At 46.1% G+C, this 22,119-nt stretch overlaps 1 protein-coding gene across 7 annotated transcripts in view; it reads right to left on the bottom strand.

Moving 5' to 3' along the window:
• EXTL3 (exostosin like glycosyltransferase 3) overlaps positions 1-22,119 on the bottom strand; it is a 138,233-nt gene that overhangs the window by 87,324 nt on the left and 28,790 nt on the right. For all 7 annotated transcript variants that reach the window (XM_032747526.3, XM_041714965.2, XM_072926251.1 and 4 more), the window contains exon 2: positions 8,133-8,207. The gene's annotated coding sequence lies outside the window, so the exon portion shown is untranslated. The remainder of the gene's footprint in view (positions 1-8,132; positions 8,208-22,119) is intronic.

Raw genomic sequence — 22,119 nt, 5'->3', positions numbered from 1 at the left:
CAGTAATAATTAAGTGTGGCACAGGTGCAAAAGTAAAATTTTAGGCTTCTAGATTAGGGGTTCAAAGGGCACAAGATGGAGGAAATTGGGTGTGTCTTGTCCTTTTTCTCCTTCTTCATGCCCTCCATGTTTCACTGTGGTGTTGGCATTTTTCTGTTGGTTCAGGCTGGGGACACACTGTCCAACGTAGGTGACAGATATTGGCACGTTATTGTAAATCCAGCACAGGTAGTTTCTGGTATATAATGTTTGTAACATCCCACTGAGGGGTGTTACATTGGCACGTTATTGTAAATCCAGCACAGGTAGTTTGTGGTATTTAATGTTTGTAACATCCCACTGAGGGGTGTTACATTGGCACGTTATTGTAAATCCAGCACAGGTAGTTTGTGGTATATAATGTTTGTAACATCCCACTGAGGGATATTACAGAAAGACAGAGACTTTTTACAATCTCGGAATCATCAATACCTCAGATTCCGACAGAAAAGGGAAGAAGTAAATCCTCCTTTCCTTTCCTTAGGGACAGTTTCAGTGCATTGTAATCCCCTTCCACCCCTCCCAGGTTAAATCTCTCCTCTAAAAATGCTTTCACTGGCCACTGGTACAGAGGGCTGGAGGCACTGTGCAACGACCCTGACCCCATTACAGATCCAGCACCAGCTTCCAAAATCTTCCCCCTCTCTTTTCAAGTACTACTATGCAAAACAAGAGCTGCCAGAGCTCTGGGAGCATTTGGACAGCGCTCTGGGGCACAGGGTGGGATTGCTGGGGTGTCTCTGCAGGGCCAGGAGTCAGACTCAGTGATCCTTGCGAGTCCCTTCCAGCTCAGGATAGTCTTAAATTCCAGGTAGATTTTTTTGCAGCACTCCCTAATGCAGCTGAAGCCAGCCCCAGAGGCAGAAGTGAAACCTGCTCTGCCCAGGAGCCTCTCTGGTGAGGTGAAGCTGCCCCCCCTTGCTCATTACTCTGGACCAAGAAGAATTCCTCTTCTAAAATATTAAGCATCATCTTCACAGCAAGATGCCCGTGACTTCCACATCAGCCTTTCTGCTGCCTGTGGGAGGCACAGATCTTGGCTTGCTTTTAGCTCCTGAGTCACTTGGGAGCTGGGAACAGAAGGAGTAAGAATCCTTCAGTCACCAGCCAAAAACACCAAGAGAGCAGCAGGTCTGAGAGCCACCGAGTGCAGGAAGCACGTGACAAAAACATCTCTGGCAGTGAGAAATTTAATAACCTTGTTATTAATTCTGAACAAACAACAACACTGATTCCCACTCTTCCTTTGATTTGCAACAGGAGGAGGAAGAAATGAAGTTGTTCAAACAGGAACAGCTGTTCCATCAATGCCTGTATAATGGAATCTCCAGCATCCTGTTCTTGGGAGAGCCGTCACTGCTTGAGGAGGAGTTCTGCCTTTTCAGGAGGACTTCAGAACCTCAAACACCAACCTGCAGCTAGATCTTCTCCCTAATAAGAAGTCAATTATCCTGCTGAGTGATGACAGAACAATTCACAAAGTAAATCCTTCTCATACTGGGGGCCTCTGCGATGGAGTTGTGCTGGGAATTTCCTTACTCACACAAAAGCAGGGAGGATTTCACTTGTGCTTCCCACAATTATTCCCAAGGGCCTCCCTCTGAACTGCCAGGTGAACCTTCAGTGTATAAAAGCTTCACCTGACAACGTGAGCTAATGCACTTTTACCCACAGCAGAAGTTCCCCAGTTTTTACAAAGTCTGAGGAGATCTAGAATTACACCCAGCTGTCTCTAGAGTTCACTCACAGAATTAAACTTGTGCTATTGCCATTGTTTCTCACTTCCCAGTCACTGCTACAGCAATGCAAACCTCCTGGAGAGTCCTTTAAATAATTTTTAACCACTTTGAAATAGTTTTATTATACCAAATAATTACTGCAACATTTTTATATCACCAAGAAGTTTCCATCTGTTCTCAGGCTTTGTTCCTTGCAGGGCTCTCGTCCCAGCACTGCTCCCTTCCCAGGTGTCTGAGGTCAGATAAACCGAAATTAGTTCCAGAGAGGGTCCTCAGGATCTGCTGTTGAATAAATGAAGCCACAAGTTCATAGAATGGGTTGGGCTGGAAATGACCTCAAAGCTCATCCCGTTCCATGGGGTGGCTGAGCTTCGTTATTTAACAATGAAAAGAAACAGCAGGACCAAGAGAAGAATCAGGGAGTCACTAAGGTTGGAAAATCACAAAAATCCAACCATCACCCAGCACCACCACGTTCACCAGGTCCTCAAGTGCCACATCCACACATTTTGGGAATGTTTCCAGCAATGGTGATTCCACCACTGGCCTGGGCAGCCTATTCCAATGCTTGACAACCCTTTCCATGAAGCAAATTTTCCTAATATCCAAACTCAATGTCCCCTGGCACAACCTGAGACTGTTTCCTCTTACCCTGTCACTTACCTGACCTCCACCTCCCTACAGCCTCCTGTCAGGGAGCAAGAAGAGCCCTGGAGAATTGCAGTCCTGCACTAACACACCACGGAGGATCTCACAGCAACCTGGTGGCCTTCACCTCACTTGAGCTCCTTCCCTCTGACCCCCTGTGTGATCCAAGAAGTGTGAGCAGAAATGAAATAAACACACAAACAGTGACTTATTCTCCCCACATCTGAAGCAGCTCCTGGCAGGAAGGGAGGAGAAGAGAAGCCAGGCTGACATTCCAGGCTCAGCAAGCAGGAGCACTCCAGCACATACTGCTGGCTTTGTGATGTGCCACAAAGGCAGCCTGTTCCAGCTCCCCCGGCACACATTGTCCCACACAGCCTCTGCTCCCAGCCTCAACGGCTGCAGTAAATGGAATTAAATGGAAAAGTCCCCTGGGTGATGGCACGAGCTGGATTCTCCCAGCTCCATTTCCCCAGCGTGGCTGCACCACCGCAGGGATCCCGGGGAGGTCTCCAAACCTTCCCTTGCTCCAAGCTAACCCAGGAGGTTTCCCCTACATGGAGTCTCTCATCACAAGAGATTTACTTGGGCAGAGAAAAATTGTACCACACAACTCAGCATTTTACAGGCCCTTTCCACAGTGGCTGTATTATTCAGGCAATGTACTAAAAATAGGTAAAATATAAATAAATAGATGCAGTGTTCCAGTGCTGTCCAGGAAGAGCTGACCCCTCATTCAGGGAGATCAATGTCTGCTCCATTTACACCCTCAAAGGCCAAAAATAATGCTGGAACCACCAGGAGAAGCAGCCAATTAAGCTGGTTTTCTCCCAAGCAGATTAAAAATTACTCTCAATTTACTACCTTGCTAAACTACAGCTGAAATTATTATTGCAGGCTGGCTGTGGGCTGGCAGGCTGGCTGAGTGCAACTTCACATACACGAGAATAAGAGAAGAATGAGAAAGGACCATTAATATAAATTGATGGGGTTTATATACATATATATATCTGGAGGGAAGGAATACTAAAAAACCTCCATCCTCCACCATGAAGGTGAAGGATGGGACACCCTGAGGAGTGATAGAAAATCAGCCTATGGTTTCTGGATGTATTTCTCTCCCTCTCACAGGAGGAATCCCCAGCTGGGTTCAGGACTGGTCGAGGCACATCTTGGCAGGCCAGGTGAGGCTTTGGGGAGCTTTTGGTGTTTTTCTGACAAATCTGTGCAATGAACTGACTGTGCTGCACCAGTGGGCTGCTTTGGGAGAGAACTGCCACAAGGACTTGGTCCTTTGGCTTCCCTGTGCAGAACAGAAGCCACAGACAGAGCTGGGAGCAATTTGGGGTTAAAGGCAGGAAGGAAGCACTGGGGGAGGCAGCAGAGAAGAAAAGAAGAAAAGCACAGTGGTGGAAAGAACAGTGGAGGTGTGGAAGATAAACCCAAACACTGGGAAAAACAGCTCGGGAGGGTCCAGGGAGCTGTGACTCAGCGCTGAGGAAAACATCCAAGAGTTCTCTTTCGAAGGCTGCCCACAGGGCAGGGCTTTAATCACCCCTGCGGGAGCCCTGACTCACCTCAGGGCAGCACAAAAGCCACGGAGCTGAGTCAGGGCAGAGAGACAAAACCACAGACCTGTCAGCCCCAGGCACATCAGTCTGCAGCCCTGGGACTGCAACCCTGCTGCTAACACTTCAATCACATCATATTCCAGCTCTGCTTTTTGGAAGTCACTAATAAAATAAATATCATTTATGCAAAGCAGAGGAGATGGAGAGCCAGGCCCTGCCCTTGCAGAACCAGAACCTGTTTGATGGCTGATTTATATTTATCTAAATAAGACCAATTCACTATTTGGATATAATTTCTTAACCAACATAGAGGGGGAGAGGGTTTAACACCTCGAGTGTTTCTTGTCCTCATTTAGAAGATGCAGTAGACACCAGCAGATATTTAATTTCACAAAATTGCTGCAGGATACAAAGATGCATCCCATATCCTGGCTGACAGCTTTAGCACAAAGCCACATAACCCTGCCAGGGCTCCTTGCTAACAATGTGGTGTTCTAGTGACTAAGTGCACTGGAATGCTATCAGGTTTATTCATAGCTTTTCTGATAGAGGTTTTAGATTAGACACACAAATCTCTGCTTTTTAGAAAAAAAAAATAAATAAAAGGCTATGGCTTATTATTACAAGGAGAATCAAAATTCCTGGTTTCCTGCAGCAAAAGGACAGGACCTCAGGAACCCAAAGGTTCTTTCAATTTTCTAGTAAGAGCACTCAAGAGGAGAAAAAAATTACCAGAAATTAGCAATAATGAATATATTGAAGATGGTCAAAATCATGAAGCATCTTAGTAATGACCATTTAATCAATTAGGACATTTTAGTCTGGAAAAGAGGCGTCTGACAAGGGACACAGTAGGAATTTACAGAATTTTATGCAAATGCAAATGACAATTCCCCAGACACGAGCTTATTAAAGCACACGAGCTGGCAGGAGGTGCAGCTACCAAAAGGAAGTGGTTCACCACACACAGTTAAACTTTGAAATGCCTGGACAGAGGCTGAAAGCACAAGAGCTGAATAAACTGAAGGGAGATGAAGGACATTCCTGCTGGCGTGGCTGGAGACAGGACAGACCCAGCCTCCCACAGCCCAGGTGTTTGTTTGCCACGTCCTGAGTTTTTAAGCAGCAGACAAAAATCTCCAGCATCTTCTGAGGGGAACAGCAGCAAGCAGCAGGAATTCCATCCCCTTCACTTCCCAGCGCTCCTGCAGGAGGCACAGGCAGCACAAACCCTCCCTGCCATGCCCAAATGCTCTCCTGCCCCAGCCCTTCTCCCCTGCAGCTGTGAGCAGAGGCCACGGAGCCCGTGTGAAGCGCAGGAAGCATCAGACCCACGCTGCTGCCCACGGGGATGGTGCCACATCCTCACAGCTTGGCTTTGCTGCCCAGCCAGGAACTCTCAGGGGGTGTTTGAAACAGGAGTCTCTTGAAAGTATTTTTAGATCCCAGGCCCAACCTAGTTATTTAGATATTTAGTGTCACGGAGAGAGTTTTGCATAAGAATGGCTTGTTAAGGAGTCCCTTGAAACAGGTTATTTTCCCATTCTGCTCCATGGCAATCGCAGATTGTTTCCTGTTGGAGTCCAGAGCTTCCCTCTGACAGGTCTGGGACCCTGGCAGGGGTCAGAATCCCCCTGGACAGAGTCCCCAGAGACACTGTCTGTGATCTCTAGCCATGGAAAAGAGTTTTCAATCTTACAGGATCAATTACAAGCTCTGAGTGTTTGATATAAGTAGTAATTAAGTGTGGCACGGGTGCAAAAGTAAAATTTTAGGCTTCTAGATTAGGGGTCCAATGGAGACAAGAGAGAAAAAATTAAGTGTGTCTTGTCCTTTTTCTCCTTCTTCATGCCCTCCATGTTTCACTGTGGTGTTGGCATTTTTCTGTTGGTTCAGGCTGGGGACACACTGTTCAACGTAGGTGACAGATATTGGCACGTTATTGTAAATCCAGCACAGGTAGTTTGTGGTATTTAATGTTTGTACCATCCCACTGAGGGGTGTTACATTGGCACGTTATTGTAAATATAGCACAGGTAGTTTGTGGTATTTAATGTTTGTAACATCCCACTGAGGGGTGTTACATTGGCACGTTATTGTAAATATAGCACAGGTAGTTTCTGGTATATAATGTTTGTAACATCCCACTGGGGGCAGAGCCCCACACGCTGCCCTGCAGGACAGAGCTGCGGCAGGGCAGCAGAACATGTTAGAGAGAAACAAGAATAAACAACCTTAAAAACCAACAGAAACAATTTATAACTTCTTCTTTGGCAGCAGGGCTGAAAAACAGAAACCTCCTACAATCTCAAAATCATCAATACCACAAATTCCAACAGAGGAGTCCCTTGAAACAGGTTATTTTCCCATTCTGCTCCATGGCAATCACAGTTTCCAGCATCTCCTCTATCCCAGCTCCCTGCCAAAAACAGCCCTTCCCTCAGCTATCTCCTACTGACCCAAATCCATACTCCTTGCTTTAATCACAGTCTCCCACCCTACAAAGGACTCCAAACCTGAAATCCTTGTCTCCTACATTCATTCCTCTAGGCAGCAGGCCCTCTAACCCAGAAGGGCTCCTGAAGGTCGGTGCTGAACCTGCTGCACACCACAGCAGTGTAATAAATGTTGCACAGGCCAAAAGATGTCCTGGGGGAAGGCTGTGCAGCCCCTGGCCTTGTGCAGACTGCACAGCTGCCAGCCTGAGACTTCCTGCTCCTTGAGATATGCAAAGAGAAGGAGAATTCAATGGTATCGACTGATTCCAGTTCCCCAAGTCAGCAGATCTGGCTCGGAGCACACCCTGGGATCAGAGCTGGCGATGAGGACCTTGGCACGGTGGCACCGTTTGTCCTTCAGGTGCCCCTGCTGCTATTCCCAGTTTTGTTTCACTCTGGAATTTTTCACAGGAGCTGTGTTCCAGCTGAGGGGAGTCCCTGCTGTGTTTGGCAGGGCACAAGGATGTCCTGGATCCAGAAGTACAACAAGAAATGCTGTAATACACAGGATTGAATATTCCTGAGCCCGGGACATCCTGCATGGAGTGGCTGGATATGGGAGAAATGAGGAAGCCACTAATAAGTTTGCCTCTCTTTCCCAGAAGCACGGGAATCCTCTGCCCTGCTCCCTGGATACATCCACACCAACCTGATGACACAACGCAGTCTCCAAATGCATTATTTCATCCTTGACTTTTGTTAACAAACACTTTCAGTTTCAAGATTCATCATCCCACGTTATCCTTAGGGAATCACCTGCTAGGACTGTCACAATAAATTCAATTACTGCAGCTCCCACACTGACCTGAATTTTACAGCCTGTGCTCGAGAATCCTCCTGGCTTTCTGACACCTGTATCAGGCAATTCCCTATTTCAGTCTGGCCACACCACTGCAGCACATGGGCCAAGACATTCCAATTACTCAGTATTTACTAGCTCAAGTATTTACTCCCTCACACTTGCGAGTGCTAAGATGTTTGCAGACACCTCATAAAGCACAGGCTCATTATTACAGCCCATTAACACGCATGCAAGACATTTTAATGTGTAAAAATTCCCCATGAAATAAAGATTTTTCTCCTCCACTTTCAGGGCAAACCTGCCATCCTTACCATGAAGTGGACAATGCTTTCCACTGTTTTTTTCCCCTCTTTTCCACCCACCAGTCCAGCCAAGGCTCATTTAGCTGATTTCATAGCACTCATTTATGAGCAACCCCGGCATGTGCCGTGGCAGGTCCCTCATCCACCCTCCTCACTCTGCTCCAACAGCTCCAGCAAGGCTGGAATAGCTCTGGGGAGCATTTCCACTCCTGACCCTGCAGCGAGGAAGCCTCAGGTGATGCCTTTAGACCTTCAGTGCTGCTTCCCCACAGCCCTGAGCAGGTACCAGAGGGAACCACAGCAATTCTCTGCTCTGCCACTACTGGAAGTGGGATGAGGGCACAATTTACCACTTCAGATAAAAGGAGCTGGAGCACACTTCTCCCAAAACAAGAGTTAAGCCAAGGAAGCTTGTACTTTTAGGAAAACACTGTCCAAGCATGCAGACTTAATGCTGTGCCCCAGTGGGGGCAATTTGAGGCTGACATCAGGCACTTCAGAAAGTTTTATTCCTGAAATATGAAGGTACTCACTGTACACGGTGAGCAGCTGGCAAACTGGAATCTGTCTCTCTTCTGCAGCCAGCTCTCTACTCATCTGTCTGGAACCTGTTAGAGAGGAAAAAGAGCTCTAAATATAGATAAAGTGACCCAAAAACATTTTAACGAATTTTAAATCAAGAAGTAGGCCAGGTGATCAATGCAAAACAGACAAGCTCACCTCCCCAGCTCAGAGGTCAAGAACTCAAAGCACCTTGCAAAGCTCTCAGCAAGGTCTCTCGAGCAAATGCTGTGATGCTTGAAAACAACTGCAGCACCGGCTGCCTTTGGAGGCTGTTGAGGTCAGACCTGAGCCAACCCAGGAGAAAAACAAAGTATTTATACATGAGAGCAGCAGCAACAGCCTCCCAAAGCCAGTTACTCCAGTGGCAGTGAATCACAGCTCTTTGTGACACGTCCTGATCCCCAAAGCACCGTTACACACGCAAGGGAACAAATGTTTATGCAGACACGGCGCTGAAGGGTTACACGGGCTCTGATCTGGAGTGCACCAAAGAAGTTCCCTTTAATACATTTGTTGTTTCAACACACTTTATCCCCTTAATGAGGTGCCACTGAAGTTCTGCTTAAACCCATTTTGATTAAGGAAAAGATTATCCATAGAATTGGTGGCCGTACGTGTTAGCATACATCACACACAGACCAACTGTGCTTCGGGGAGACATTAAATCCCCGTTCAATTAATAGAGACACCTCTTAAAATGAGCATTAAATAATTCCCCACAATGTAGCACAACAACTGGCTACTCCAGTAAATTGGAATGGAAATAACTTCCCATCTCTCCACCAACAAAACCCCAATCAAAGCTTGCCCTTAAAACAAGAGGTCAGTACAGAGGGATGGGGGGCAGGAATGGCACTACCTCAGTGCTATTGTGTGCTTATATTAAAAGCTCTTCATCAAAAAATTAAATGAAATGGATGCCTTTCATGTTTATCAATAACAGAGCTAATGGTTTTTATGTAAATGCCATTACTTCCAGCCAGATCTGCAAGAGACTGGAGCCACACAGCCCCATCTCCCCTGCAAGAGACTCCCTTCGGGCAGCCAATCTAAATGCAAATTACAATCAAATGCAAAACCAAGAGTTTTCTGGATGATACTGAACACATAAACCTAGGGACAAAGCAGAGATATTTAAGAACAACTGTCCTCTTCTGGAAAAACCTCCCGATCTCACACCGCTTTTCTATCATGAACATACATAAAAATTAAAGTATAATTTGATTCTCATTTATAGTCATATTATTTGCCAGCTTCTTCCCTTCTATTGCCTTCGGTGTTAAAAAAAATAGGAGGGGAATGTTCTTCTGTAGAGAGAATCACCTCTCAGAGATGTTTCCCCCACCAAAGGGAGCATTCCATCACCACGGGCATTAAATCAGGGCCATAATAAAGCCCCAGCTGGATTTGCCAAGAACAAACTGCACTTCCACATTTTCAGGAGGAAATTTCTTCTTGGAATGGAGCTGTTTTGCAAACCAAGGAAGAAGGTGTTACTACAGCACGGTTATTAAGAGGCAGAGACACAAAACTGTTGTCAGCACAAGGAGCAGCACGTTCCTGTAGCATCAAAGCTTTTTGAAGAACACTTAAATCTGACCCCTACCTGGAGCACAGATCCAGCCAGGATTTTGTCAGCACTGATTAAAACAAGGTTCTAATGGCAAACCTGAAAAGGACTAACCTTAGCAACCGTGCTGCTTAGCAAGGAGAAAGCACAGAGGAGAAGCTGAGATTAAAACAAAGGGCAAAAAGCTGACAACCCAACAATGGCAGAGTGAGTCTCGGCAGGAACTTGCTCCACCTACTGTGGGAATCTAGGGCTTTTCTCTGGCTGCCCTGGCAGGTCTGGGACCCTGGCAGGGGTCAGGAACCCCCCTGGACAGAGCCCCCAGAGACACTGGCTGTGATCTCTGTCCATGGAAAAGAGTTTTCACTCTAACAGGATGAATTACAAGCTTTGAGTGTTTGATAAGAGTAATAATTAAGTGTGACACGGGTGCAAAAGTAAAATTTTAGGTTTCTAGATTAGGGGTTCAGAGAGGACAAGATGGAGGAAATTGGGTGTGTCTTGTCCTTTTCCTCCTTCTTCATGCCCTCCATGTTTCACTGTGGTGTTGGCATTTTTCTATTGGTTCAGGCTGGGGACACACTGTTCAACGTAGGTGACAGATATTGGCACGTTATTGTAAATCCAGCACAGGTAGTTTGTGGTATTTAATGTTTGTAACGTCCCACTGAGGGGTGTTACATTGGTGCATTATTGTAAATATAGCACAGGTAGTTTGTGGTATTTAATGTTTGTAACATCCCACTGAGGGGTGTTACATTGGCACGTTATTGTAAATATAGCACAGGCAGTTTTTAATATATAATGTTTGTAACATCCCACTGAGGGGTGTTACATTGGTGCGTTATTGTAAATATAGCACAGGTAGTTTCTGGTATTTAATGTTTGTAACATCCCACTGAGGGGTGTTACATTGGCACGTTATTGTAAATATAGCACAGGTAGTTTGTGGTATTTAATGTTTGTAACATCCCACTGAGGGCAGAGCCCCACACGCTGCCCTGCAGGACAGAGCTGCGGCAGGGCAGCAGAACATGTTAGAGATAAACAGAATAAACAACCTTGAAACCAGCACAGACCAATTATGGCTTCTTCTTTGGCAGTGGGGCTGACAGACAGAGACTTTCTACAATCTCGGAATCACCAATACCCACAGATTCCGACAATCTACCACAGGCAGCTCCACACCAAACTCCCATTCCCAAGAGGAGCACAAGCCCTTGGAGGGATGCTGCTAATTAACAATGGGCTGAGTGCATGCTCGTTACAAGGGTGAGGAGCTGAGCACTTTGTGTGTGTGCAGGAATACTCACGGAGCAGAACCTCGCTAATTAGCATTAACAACCGCGAGACCACTGCTGCAAACAGCTGGATTTTGGGAATCAGCCAGCAAGAAACCATGCAAAGTGGGAAAGCAGAGGGACAACGCAGCCCAGCGGGTGCCTGGTTTCCTTCTCTGGGTATCTATAATTAAATAATTTATCATTGTGCCCCTGTGTCTACGAGTGAATGTGTACAGCCTGTCAACAAAGCACCTCCTGTTATGCAAAGTCTTGCTAAATCTGAAAGTTCAAGTGCCTGTGGAAAGCAGCAATCAAATTAAAAACCACAGCCCTGACTACCTTCTCTCAGAAACTTTTTTTGTGGGCCAGCATTTCAGAAAACTCATCAACATCTTCTTCATGTTCTGTCTCGCAGATCTATTGTTCTATACACAAAACCTCTGGCTTTTAGTCCTGGATCACAACCTGGGAGTTGCTAAGGCTCCTTTCTCCTCCATAAACCTGGTGGGGCAAGTTTTGGGTCCTCTCTAGCAAAAGGAGACCCCAACGTGGGCCTTGTCACCACACCAACCCTGCAGGACCAACCCATGAGCAACGAGAAAAGGATGGGGCCCTTCCAAACCAAGCACATCTCCTTTTTTTCCTCACTCTGGACCTGCCAGAACCACTGAGGATTTCACACCCAGCCACAACCACGTGTGAGCAGAGTCTGATTTCACAGCCCTGCTCCGACTTCAGCTGTCAAACCACAGCCACAGGACCCCCGTGAGCAGCAAAATCAGAGTCAGCCACACATCCCCAGCCTCCACCCAAATGCTGCTGCTCACAGCCTTGACCACTGCCTCAGCCAGCAAGTTGAGTGCCAGCAAAATTAAGTTTTGGTGGCAAAAAACTTCCAACCATCACTCGAATTTTGTGATTTTGCAAAGGCAAGGAGCAAAACTGGAAATGTTTCCCTTCCTAAGAGCTTCTGTTCTTTGCTGTACAATTCACAACTACACTAAACTTACTCAGCACTGTAATTTTTATTTCTCCTTTCTGTCATCACACAGCCTCATGCACAGCCCATGACTTCACTCGCAAGCCCAGGATTTTTTTCCTTTGCAAAGGTTCAGGTTTATGCACAGCAAAACGGTCTCTTAAACAGTCTATTCTTATTTCCTTTTGTCAGAGGCTTCATGCTATGATGAATGTGTAGAAATGCAAAGCAGAAGTCCACACAAAAAGAAGCCAGTGTGTGAGGTGGTTTTGTCTTATTAAAAAAGAGGGCCAGGATTGACTTACGCCTCATTAAAGAGCCCCACTCTGCATTTTTATTAGATGTATTTAGACACCAGCAGATTAAAAAAATAATAAATTAAAAGCAGTTATATCCTTAACATATGGCCCTGGCTCATTCATGCGGATATAAACGAAAGTGGGCACAGCAGATCTCCAAACATAGGCATGGAAATCATTTTAAGGGTCCACATGACCTATAAAATTTCAAGTAACGCCGAACTACACAACGGTGTGACAGAATTCAGCTACTGCAGGGCTGTGTCTTGTCCCCACACATCCCCTGTGCAGGAGACAGAAAGAGGGAGCAGATTAATTCCTGCTGATGAACACGCTCAGGCAAATCATGCAGCGCTCATTTTTTGGTGGAGAAACTGAGGCATGGAAGAGGCATTTTCTGCTGTTAATTCATTTCCAATCACAAATAAAAACCCAGACAATATCTCAGCTATCAGCTTCTTCACCACCAAGTGTCTTTGGCAACCCTGGTCTCTATCCTGGCACACAGCTCAAAAGAGAAAACGTACCAGTAGAGCCAATTCTGGCCGGCACAAAGCACTAATTACTAATGTAAATTATATCTCCCCAGCTTGATGGCGATGATAAATGATGGCCAATCATGCGGGCAGAGACTGGCACTGAACAAAACAAGGAAGCACACCCAGAGCAAGCATGTCTTGCAACCACTAAACACACATTTCTGTGCTCTACGTGGGCAGCAGCTCCTGTCCGGAATATTTTAACAGCAGAAACTACACTGGGAAAAAAAAGAAAAATACCACCACAACATAAAAAAAACCTGTGTACATTCCTCCTCTTAGTCGGAGCCAGAACTTAAGAAACAAGTAACATAATTACTTCCACACCAGAAGGAAAATAAACCCAAGAACACACAGAGGGAAAGAAACAAGCCTCCAAAGCAGTTCCACAAAATAGTTCAGGGTTTCTGTGCTGGGTAATAATTTCCCAGCACAAATCAGGAGAGCAAAAACTACAGGGAAGCCGATTTTGGGGTGATGAACACCTCAGAGCCCACAGCACCCTCTCCTCTGCCCCTTCCCCACAGAGCATGCAGAGTGGGTGCCCAAAATCCTGCACATCCTTCAGCCACATTTCATTTTACCCGAAATGACCTTTTCTGGTTTGTGTGACCTCTGGTACAAACAGGAAGAAAATCATTTCCTTGCCTTTTTTGCATCAAGCACAAAGAGGATTAACCCCACCAGTGGCTGTGGGTCCCACCTGTCCAGAGGTGCTCATCCACAAGAAGTCCAACATCCCAAGAGGATTCATCTGTGCCCAGCCCGGGTTCCCCAGCTGGGATAGCACTGGACCCAAAATCCTGGAAGGCTGGAAGCAGGAGCAGAGCCTCTGTGCTCCATCCCGATAGCAGAAGCAGGCTGGGACACACTCACTCTTCACGGATAAATAAAAGCACTTTAAGGAGAGCTTTTTTTCCCCTCCCCTCACTTTGTTTTAAATGGCTGAAGAATTTCCTCTGTGAATGCTCCCAATTGTGGCTCACGCTGAGTTATTTTTAAAAGCACAGAACCAGATTTTCAAGGCCCTGAATGAGGAAATGCAAAGCTTTTATTAAGCAATAATAGCCCAGACAATGGTCACAATTTCCCAAGGGTCTGAACACCGGCAGCTGACAATGAGCTTTATTCCTCCACAAAAACCCCTTCACAGGCTCGGAAGGTTTGCTTTGTATGATCCAGGCTCAAGTTAGGGAGTTAAAACAGAAAGCTCTGTGGTCGTTTTCAGTGAGATTTCCTCCACCACGGCACATCTGATCAGAGATACAAAAATCACGGGGAAAAGGAGCCACGCACTGTCTCATTCCCTCCTTTGCTACCAGGACATCATCCCATCCAGCTGCACCTTTCCCTGCAGATGGATCCCAGCTGATAAACTGGCCAATATTCCCAGGGTCAGGAGAGTGAAACAAAGCCCTTCAGCTTTTTTCATTGATATCTGAACCACTCCAAAATGCCTCTCACTAAAATGTCCAGGGATACTCTTCAAACCTCATACCTGCCACCCCGGGGTACAATCAGATCCAGTGGCCACATCACCTCTTCTTTCTTCCAAGCAGGAGGAAGTTGCAGCTCTGAGGAGCTCATACAAACCCACGCAGCAGCCAAGTTTGGCCAGTTTCACTCAGTAATGCTGGTCACAAGAGATTGCCAGCACACCTGAACCAGCTGGACCGGCTCTCTCTGCAGCCAGCATGAGCAGCAGGCACTGCTGGGGCACGGAAAATCAGATTAGTTCAAGATCTGCTCAGGACAAGATGAACGGTGCTACACAAAGGGGTGTTTTTCTCTGCTGGTTATAAAGCAGACCTCGAGAAAGGAGGGGAAAAAAATGAAATACCTTAATCACCAACCAGATCTATAGAAAAAAGTCCCAACCTAAATGTCTCCCCCACAAATGCTGTCCTCACCTTCAGACACCATAAATTCAGGAGCTCTTCCAACCAAAACAAGAGTATTTCTATCCTCCCAACATCTCTCCTCTTCCCTGTCCCACTGAAAGCGCAGTGAGGCTGCACAGCAAACCAAGATTACAACTAAACCCCGCAAACAAGAACCAAGCTCAGATTTAATCTGAGCACTTCCCAAACTGCTCTGCCACACAGCCAGGAGAGACCACAGGAGCTCTTTCTTCCAGCTTACCACAGCCTCCAGGGGTTGTGAAAACACTTCCTAATCTTCTGCAGATCTGTCAGGCAGTCCATAACCAAGAGAGCTGGTGTGCCCAAAAGGAGAAAACACTTCAAACCCCTTCAGAAACACCTGCAACGCTCCTGCTGCTGGTGCAGCTCCTCCACAGCTGCACAACCTCTGGCACCAGAGGTGACCTCTGTGCTTGCTGCATCAGAAATCCTGCTCAGCGTGGTAGGGACTGTAGAAAATGCTTTCAAGTTTGTCTACAACTTCCTGGAGGAAAGGAAAAGGTGTTTTGAGGATTAATAAATAAAAATATGCTTTGTCCTCCTTGCTGTTCACAACCTGGCTATAACCAGCCATAAGGCAACAGCCTCCACCATCCTTTGTCTTTTTTACTGTAAACTTCAAGGCCCCTTGACCCTGAACTTGGCTACTGAAAAATAATTAATTGTCTGCTTGTGTGTAAAACAGCTGTCCATGTCTATGTCCAAAGAACCGTGCAGAATTCAGGATATGTTCAGAAAATGGATGCACTCAAAGACTGAGGATGCCAAAAGTACCCAGATACCGCCATTCAGAGAATTCACAGAAGCACTTTTTGTGCAGCAACATCTGTAAATCAAAGCATATTATTTTCCACCCTCATAATCAAGAGATTTGCTAGATTATCTAGAGCTCTGTCTGATCGTGACAGACGAAGTTGTTGAAGCGCACTGCAGCTGCCTGAAACGCACATCAGGCAAAGAGCTTGAGCAATGAACGCAGCCCCTTCAGCGCTCACTTCCAATTAGGAAAACTCTCGGTGTGATGAGCAAAGAGCCCCTCACAGCCAGAGGAGTGGCCACAGGTGACAAATGTGCAGGCCAGCAGCCACTGCTTGGCAGAGGAGCTGCAGGCAATGGGAAAGCAGAGAGGCTGGAATATTGTGGGGAGCACAGACAGCAGAACTTTAAAAGGCAGCTTTGCCAGCGAGCTCAGCTTCAATTAACAAGCTGTATTTGCAAGGCCAGACTCCAAAATCAGTACCCAATCATCTAACCCGTGCTTAAAGAGACACCACTATAGCATGGAACTGGGATCAGCTGGCTGAATAATCCCAGGCAGATGCTAAAAGTATCAGCAAATAGGTCAGTAATGGATCCCACACCACCCTGCAGTGGGGAACGGTCACACACCTGTGGAAAGGGTTTGAGAGGTTCCTCCCAGCCCCAAATCCATTTGTATTTCATCCTGTGGTTCAGGGAAAGGGAAGTCACAGCCCACCTCACTGCCAGGAAACCTTTTCATTGCTGCCTTTCCAGGTGATGGTAGGAAACTATTCACTTCTACACAGGTAGGAGCAAAAACGCCCTTGGGCATCACTGACAATTCCAGATTACTACAACCAGAATACAAATCAGATGTGGAGATTTTATTATACAACTCTGGAAATTACTTAAATCAAGCAAAAAGACACAAGGTTAAACTAAGATTCCTTTCTTGCTCTGCCCTCCACATCTGCCTGTGGAGTGCACATGACAAAATTAAATACAGCTGCTCACTTTCAGAGGCAGCACAAGAGTCATTTATTAACCTACACAAGGTCCAAGTTATTCCAGGTACTTTTTGGGACACTGCTCTCAAAAGAGAGTGGTGACAGATACCATCTTTGGAAAGATTCAGGACTGTATCTTACCCAGCTTCTGCTGCTATCGGTGACCTTTACAGTAACACAATAAATATTTTAGCATATAATGAATTTGCTGCATTACATTTGCTCTTTGGGCTGTTGAAGATCAGCCAGGAACCAATCGATTGGAGGCACAAAGCTCCCATAAAACTGAAAGCTACAATGGAGATCTTACTACCTGCAGCAAAGAGTTAAAAGGTGTTGAAAAAAAAACCAAACCAACTCATGAGCTCTCCTTTCACAAAAACTTCCATCAGATTCACTGTACCAGCCCTGAGATCCCTGCAGTCGCTCGAGCAGGACTGGCCCCAAAGCTGCATCTTTATTGTTTTGAATTCCAAGATTCACTTATGCCAGCAGCAAACCTTTCAAAAATAACCTCAAAAACCTGCAGTTTTCCCAGGAGTTTGAAGGACAGGCTCTGAAACACGAGGGAAGCTGTGTGGTTTAGCTCCAGCTCTGCCACCATCTCTTTTGGATCACTTGGATCCCTTCAGACACCTCCTTGCATCTCCATTTCTTTGCCTGCTTGGAGGTGTCAGGGCTTTGTCATTTTGCAGCAGCACCTCAGGAACACGTGGAGTTGTTCACCTGCAGAGATGAACACACAGAACCAGCAAATACCAGCACTGAGGCTGTTGATCTGTGCCAAAACCTCAACCAGCCAGATTGTCTCTTTTTTTTTTTTTTTGGATCTCATTTTCAGTAGATTTAGAAAAATTATCCCAGGGGTATGGCAAGGGACCAGAATGTAGAAGATCATTTCATGACATCTGTAATAGCACACATTAACAAGTGAACAACACCACCTCAATTTTTGTCTTATGACCTCACTCACTGGGAAGAGTTTTTATCACCCTCAATATCTTTACAAACACTCCCCCTCCCTGTCTCCACCAAGTCTTTCCTTACTGCCATATGAGCCCAAGGCTTTTCTTTCCTCCCCTAGAGCTGAAGTCAAGGTAAGATCTTAATTTCCTCTACCATCTGCAATGAAGCTGCCTCCACACCTGTGCCAAACAAGCTGGAATTACACCATTAATTTCAGCTTAGTCAGCTCACCCTACAGACTAAGTCAATATTTGACAGATATTTAGCAAAGACTACAGTTTATTTAAATTCAGCACGTCGTGCCCACCAGAACAGATACAGCAGAGATAAGAGTCAGCAGGACTTGCTGCTTGGGGAAAAAAACAAAAACCACCAGACAACCAGACTTCTTTTGGATGGAGACCTCCTCTCATCCAAAAAAAAAAAAAAAAATAAAAAAGAAATAAAGGGGGGGATTAGGGATAGAAAGACCAGTTTGCTGAGATCAGCCCCCAAGAAACAAGCAGCATTCCCGGGAAGGGGAACAGGGAATAGCACTGCGGGAGTGAGAACATCTCAGCTTTCAGAGAGGCAGGGTTGCTAAGGCAAGCAAACAAAAGGCTCCTTGTCTGCAGCCCACAGCTCCTCAGCACATCCCCACCGCTGCTGGAGATGGGCTGGTGCAGCCCATCCAAGGAGCTCCAGCTAAGCCCAGGCTCCACGGCCGAGCTGTGCCCCTCTGAGCAGCCCTCCGTGTTTTCTGGTATCTTCCCAGCTGCTCCACAGCTGGCAGGGAGCAGGGAAATTCTGAGCAAAAGGATTTATGTGAAAACAATGCCAAAGAGGAAGGAGTCAAACCAGCAAGCGGAGTGTGGGGAATAAAATCATAATAAACAGAACAGATCAAGCACAACTCCACCATAACCTGCAAGCGGCCCACTACTCTGAGTTTTAAACCATGATAAAAAATAAACCATCAGCTGCAGGAGGGCCCCTCAGCTTCCCACCCCTCACACAGTTTTTGTGAGATTCGGGAATGCAGCTGTTTGAAGGCAGCACATCCCAGCAGATCTGGGTGCTGTGAGTCAGCGCTGGCTCTCACAGATGTGAGCTCTCCCCAAGTGCTCTTTTCCAGAGCAACAGCTCCAGCAGCGTCAGCAAAGGAGCCCTCAGAGCTTTCTGCCAGCACTGCTCACAGGCAGAAAAACTGCTGAAGCCACCCCACATGCCAGGCTGGGTAATGACACCCCCAAAAACAGCCTCACCACCCCAGACTGGGGCAGCTTTTAAGATGAAGCTGCTCCAAGTTCGAAGATGGGCACTTTTTGCTTTTTGATAGAAAAAGACAGGGAAGATGGAAGCAATTCCTTTAACTGTCATTTCAGTTTCTGGTGTGACATCTTCCCTCCTCCACCAGCACAGGCAGATCCTGGATGTCTCTAACCCTGTTGTGTGCCCTGGTTCATCCTGCTGGCTGGCAAAGTCCTGCGCTTACACCACGAGCCCTGGGAAACGGTGCCAAAATTGAGGATTAAAGGAAGAGGTCAGAGAAGAATTTCAATAAACAAAGCATCCCAGGCAGGAGGAGGGGGAGTGTGGATCCAAACCTCCCTCTTCCCCAACCAGCCCAGACACCAAGCACTCCACAGACCAGAGCTGCCACCAGCAGAGAAAACTCCTAATTTAATTTTTTCTTTTTTTTTATGTGTGAAAACTAAGTGTTCCTTGTTTTGTACAAAACTGGCTGGGAGAGGAGAGTCCAAACATCAAGTAAATAATCCCCAGGCAGCCCAAACCAGCTGCAGAACAAGCAGTCTCCCACCCAGCAGTGCCCCGGGGACCTCGCAGGGAGTGAATCTTGTTTGGCCAAAGGAACGTGCCTGCAAAGAGACAATAATAAATAACCCCGTGCTGCAGCTCATCAAAGGGACGGCTCGGGATTTTAATTCAGTCACAAAGTCAAACTTAAAACCAAAAAGATGCATATCAAGGTTTATGGCAACATTTTCTCTTGCCCCTGGACAAACTCTTTGGCTGCAGAAGCTGAAGGAAACCACACAGTGTGGACACACCAACGTACCCTGCATTTGAAAGCAAAGAGAACAAAGCTCTGGTGAATGTGGGAAATTGGGAAGCCTGACAGATTTCACCCTGGTCTATCCCCTGGCAAATTAGCTACTGCTGAAACTTGGAGCTTGGGCATTACATCATCTGTTTGCAGGGGAGGTTTTTTCTCTTTTTTTTTTTTAAGCTAAACCATTATTGTATTCACAGCTTGAGGAACGTTGTTCATTCCAAACAGAATCAACTAAATGAAGGGGTGGATCAAGCTCTTTGCAGGAACGCTGCGAGCAGGGAAGCACACACCTAAACTGCTTTGCAAGTTCAAACAGTAAAAGATCTTATCTGGAATTTAGGAGGAAACGTGGAGCCCCTCAGGTTTGTCTATTCAGATCCAAGGATGAAAAACCTACTTTTCCAAGTCGGGATGTGCAAAATCAGCCTGATGAGGAGGCTGCAATCACTCAGCTGCAGATCATTGTGGCTGGGTCCCATTTGATTCTTCCTGTCATTTCTGTCCCCTGTGGAAACAACCCCAGGTTTCAGTCCCTGGGGACACCACGCTGCCTTGGGGGATCAGCCTGACAGGAAGGGAAACTCCAAACTGAGCTACTGGACATATTTCTGCCATCTGTTGTCTTCTTCCAGCTCGGACACTCATTTTGGAGATTTAATTTTCCCTTGAGAGACGCTGATCTCCATCGGTGCAATTTTCTCCAAAGCTGGCAGAAGCAGAAGCTGAATTTCACAGCACCTGCTCCTTGGCACAGCTCTCACTGAATTTTCTTTGGTGTTTTTGGATGACCAGGCTCTCACAGCCTCAACAAGTGCAGCTCCAGAAAACACAAAGAGCAATGGGCTCTCCTGTGAAAAATTGAATGCTGAGAGATTTCACACAAGGTGTTTTTCTGACCCTTCGCTCTCTGAGGGTTGTTGGATTTAAAAGTGGGGGAAAAAGCCAGAATTTTCCAAAGGGAAAAAGGAGGACCGATTGGTCTCATCCATGGAAACAGGTTTCACACAGAGTTGGTGTGGAGCAACGCCCTCAGATATTGGACATTTTCCTACAAACCAATCCCACAGTGGGCTCTGACCACAACCCAGTAGCACTGAGGAACCAGATTTCACAAAAGCTCTGCTAAAACTTTGTAAAAAAAATATAATAATCTTTTTTTTCTTTCCCTAAACCTGGCAAGGTTCTGTGATCTCATCACATTACAACTTCTAAAGCTGAAAATACAAAAAACCAAACAAAAAACCCAAAACCAAAGCAAACCCACAAATAAAATTGACAAAAAACCCACAGACCTTTCATCATCACATCTCTAGACATTCAAAAATACAGCAAGAATTTTCTCCTTAAATAAATAAATAAATAAATATTTTGTAATAATATCCAGGATAAGCAATTCCGACTTAAAAAAATTCAGGCAAACAACCACACCAAAAAGTTTCAAAAACTTCATTTAAGTCCTGTCAAATCGAGCTTAACCTTTAAAAAAAGAAAAAGCAGAAAAACAGGCTTTACTGTCAGAATGTAATTAAAAAAACCTGAAAACAACTCAATTTTGCTCTATATCGAGATTGCCAGGAGCTGATCTGGGAGAAAGTCAAGCAAACAAATTTTCTGAGATTCCAAAAGGTCATTTCAAACAATTACTAAAACACAGTACTGCAAACAACATATGCCAATTTTTTTTTTCACTTTACAAGATATCTTTACCGCTCCAGTTATTACCTGGAAAGAATAATAATCCCAGGGATCGTGCAGCCGATTAAATAATTGCATGAATTACCAAGAAACCATTAAAACTGCATTTCAAAGATAATTGAGAACTGTTTGTTTCTTTTTCCTCTGCTTTTGCATAACTGTTCCCAAAACAGGTCTCATCTGCAGCTCAGCTTGGGCCAGGATGAAGACATTCCTCCCCACTGGACAGGAAGTAAGGGAGATCAGTAATTTCACTTCTCAAAACAGAATAGCAGAATTCATAGCAAGGAGACACCAGAATAAAAAGGCAGTAAAAAGAAGCCCCAAAGTCTGACAAATCTGTACCCAATACACATTCTTCTAGTTGCCTCACTACCAAGAACCTTCAAAACGTGGCATTTTCTTCTCTCAGTGCCACTGTAGCCCCATTGACAGGAACTGCCTGTGTCAGCACAAAGCTCTGCTGCACCCAGCAGCAACGAGGAGCTGAAAAATGAGCATCTGATTCTGGTGACCTTCATAGTCATTTACAACAGCCAACTGTTCTTGTCCATTCAGCGTGTTCAGAGTCTCTGTGCCTCATTAAATCTCCCTCCCTGGTCCTGAGCACACCCTGGGGCTGCAGGGAAGATAAAAGGGCGCTGGGGCAGCTCCCTGACACCGTCCCACTGCCCATTTCTCACCTGCCCAAACTCAGCCACCCCCACGACTGCCAGGGGAAGGGGCTGGAAAGCTGCTGGGTGCAAAAGGACCTGGGGGAGGTGGCCCACAGGCAGGTGGCCATGAGCTCAGGAGTGCCCAAAGGGGCCAGTGGCACCTGGCTTGTCCCAGCTCTGGGGTGGCAGCAGGGCCAGGGCAGTGCTGTCCCCTCTGCTGGGACACCTCCAGCGCTGGGGACA

The sequence above is a fragment of the Taeniopygia guttata genome, chromosome 3, assembly GCF_048771995.1.
Source record: "Taeniopygia guttata chromosome 3, bTaeGut7.mat, whole genome shotgun sequence".
NCBI classification, from domain to species: domain Eukaryota; kingdom Metazoa; phylum Chordata; class Aves; order Passeriformes; family Estrildidae; genus Taeniopygia; species Taeniopygia guttata.
The sequence above is the reverse complement of the archived record's forward strand: the minus strand, read 5'-3'. Positions and strand labels throughout refer to the sequence as shown.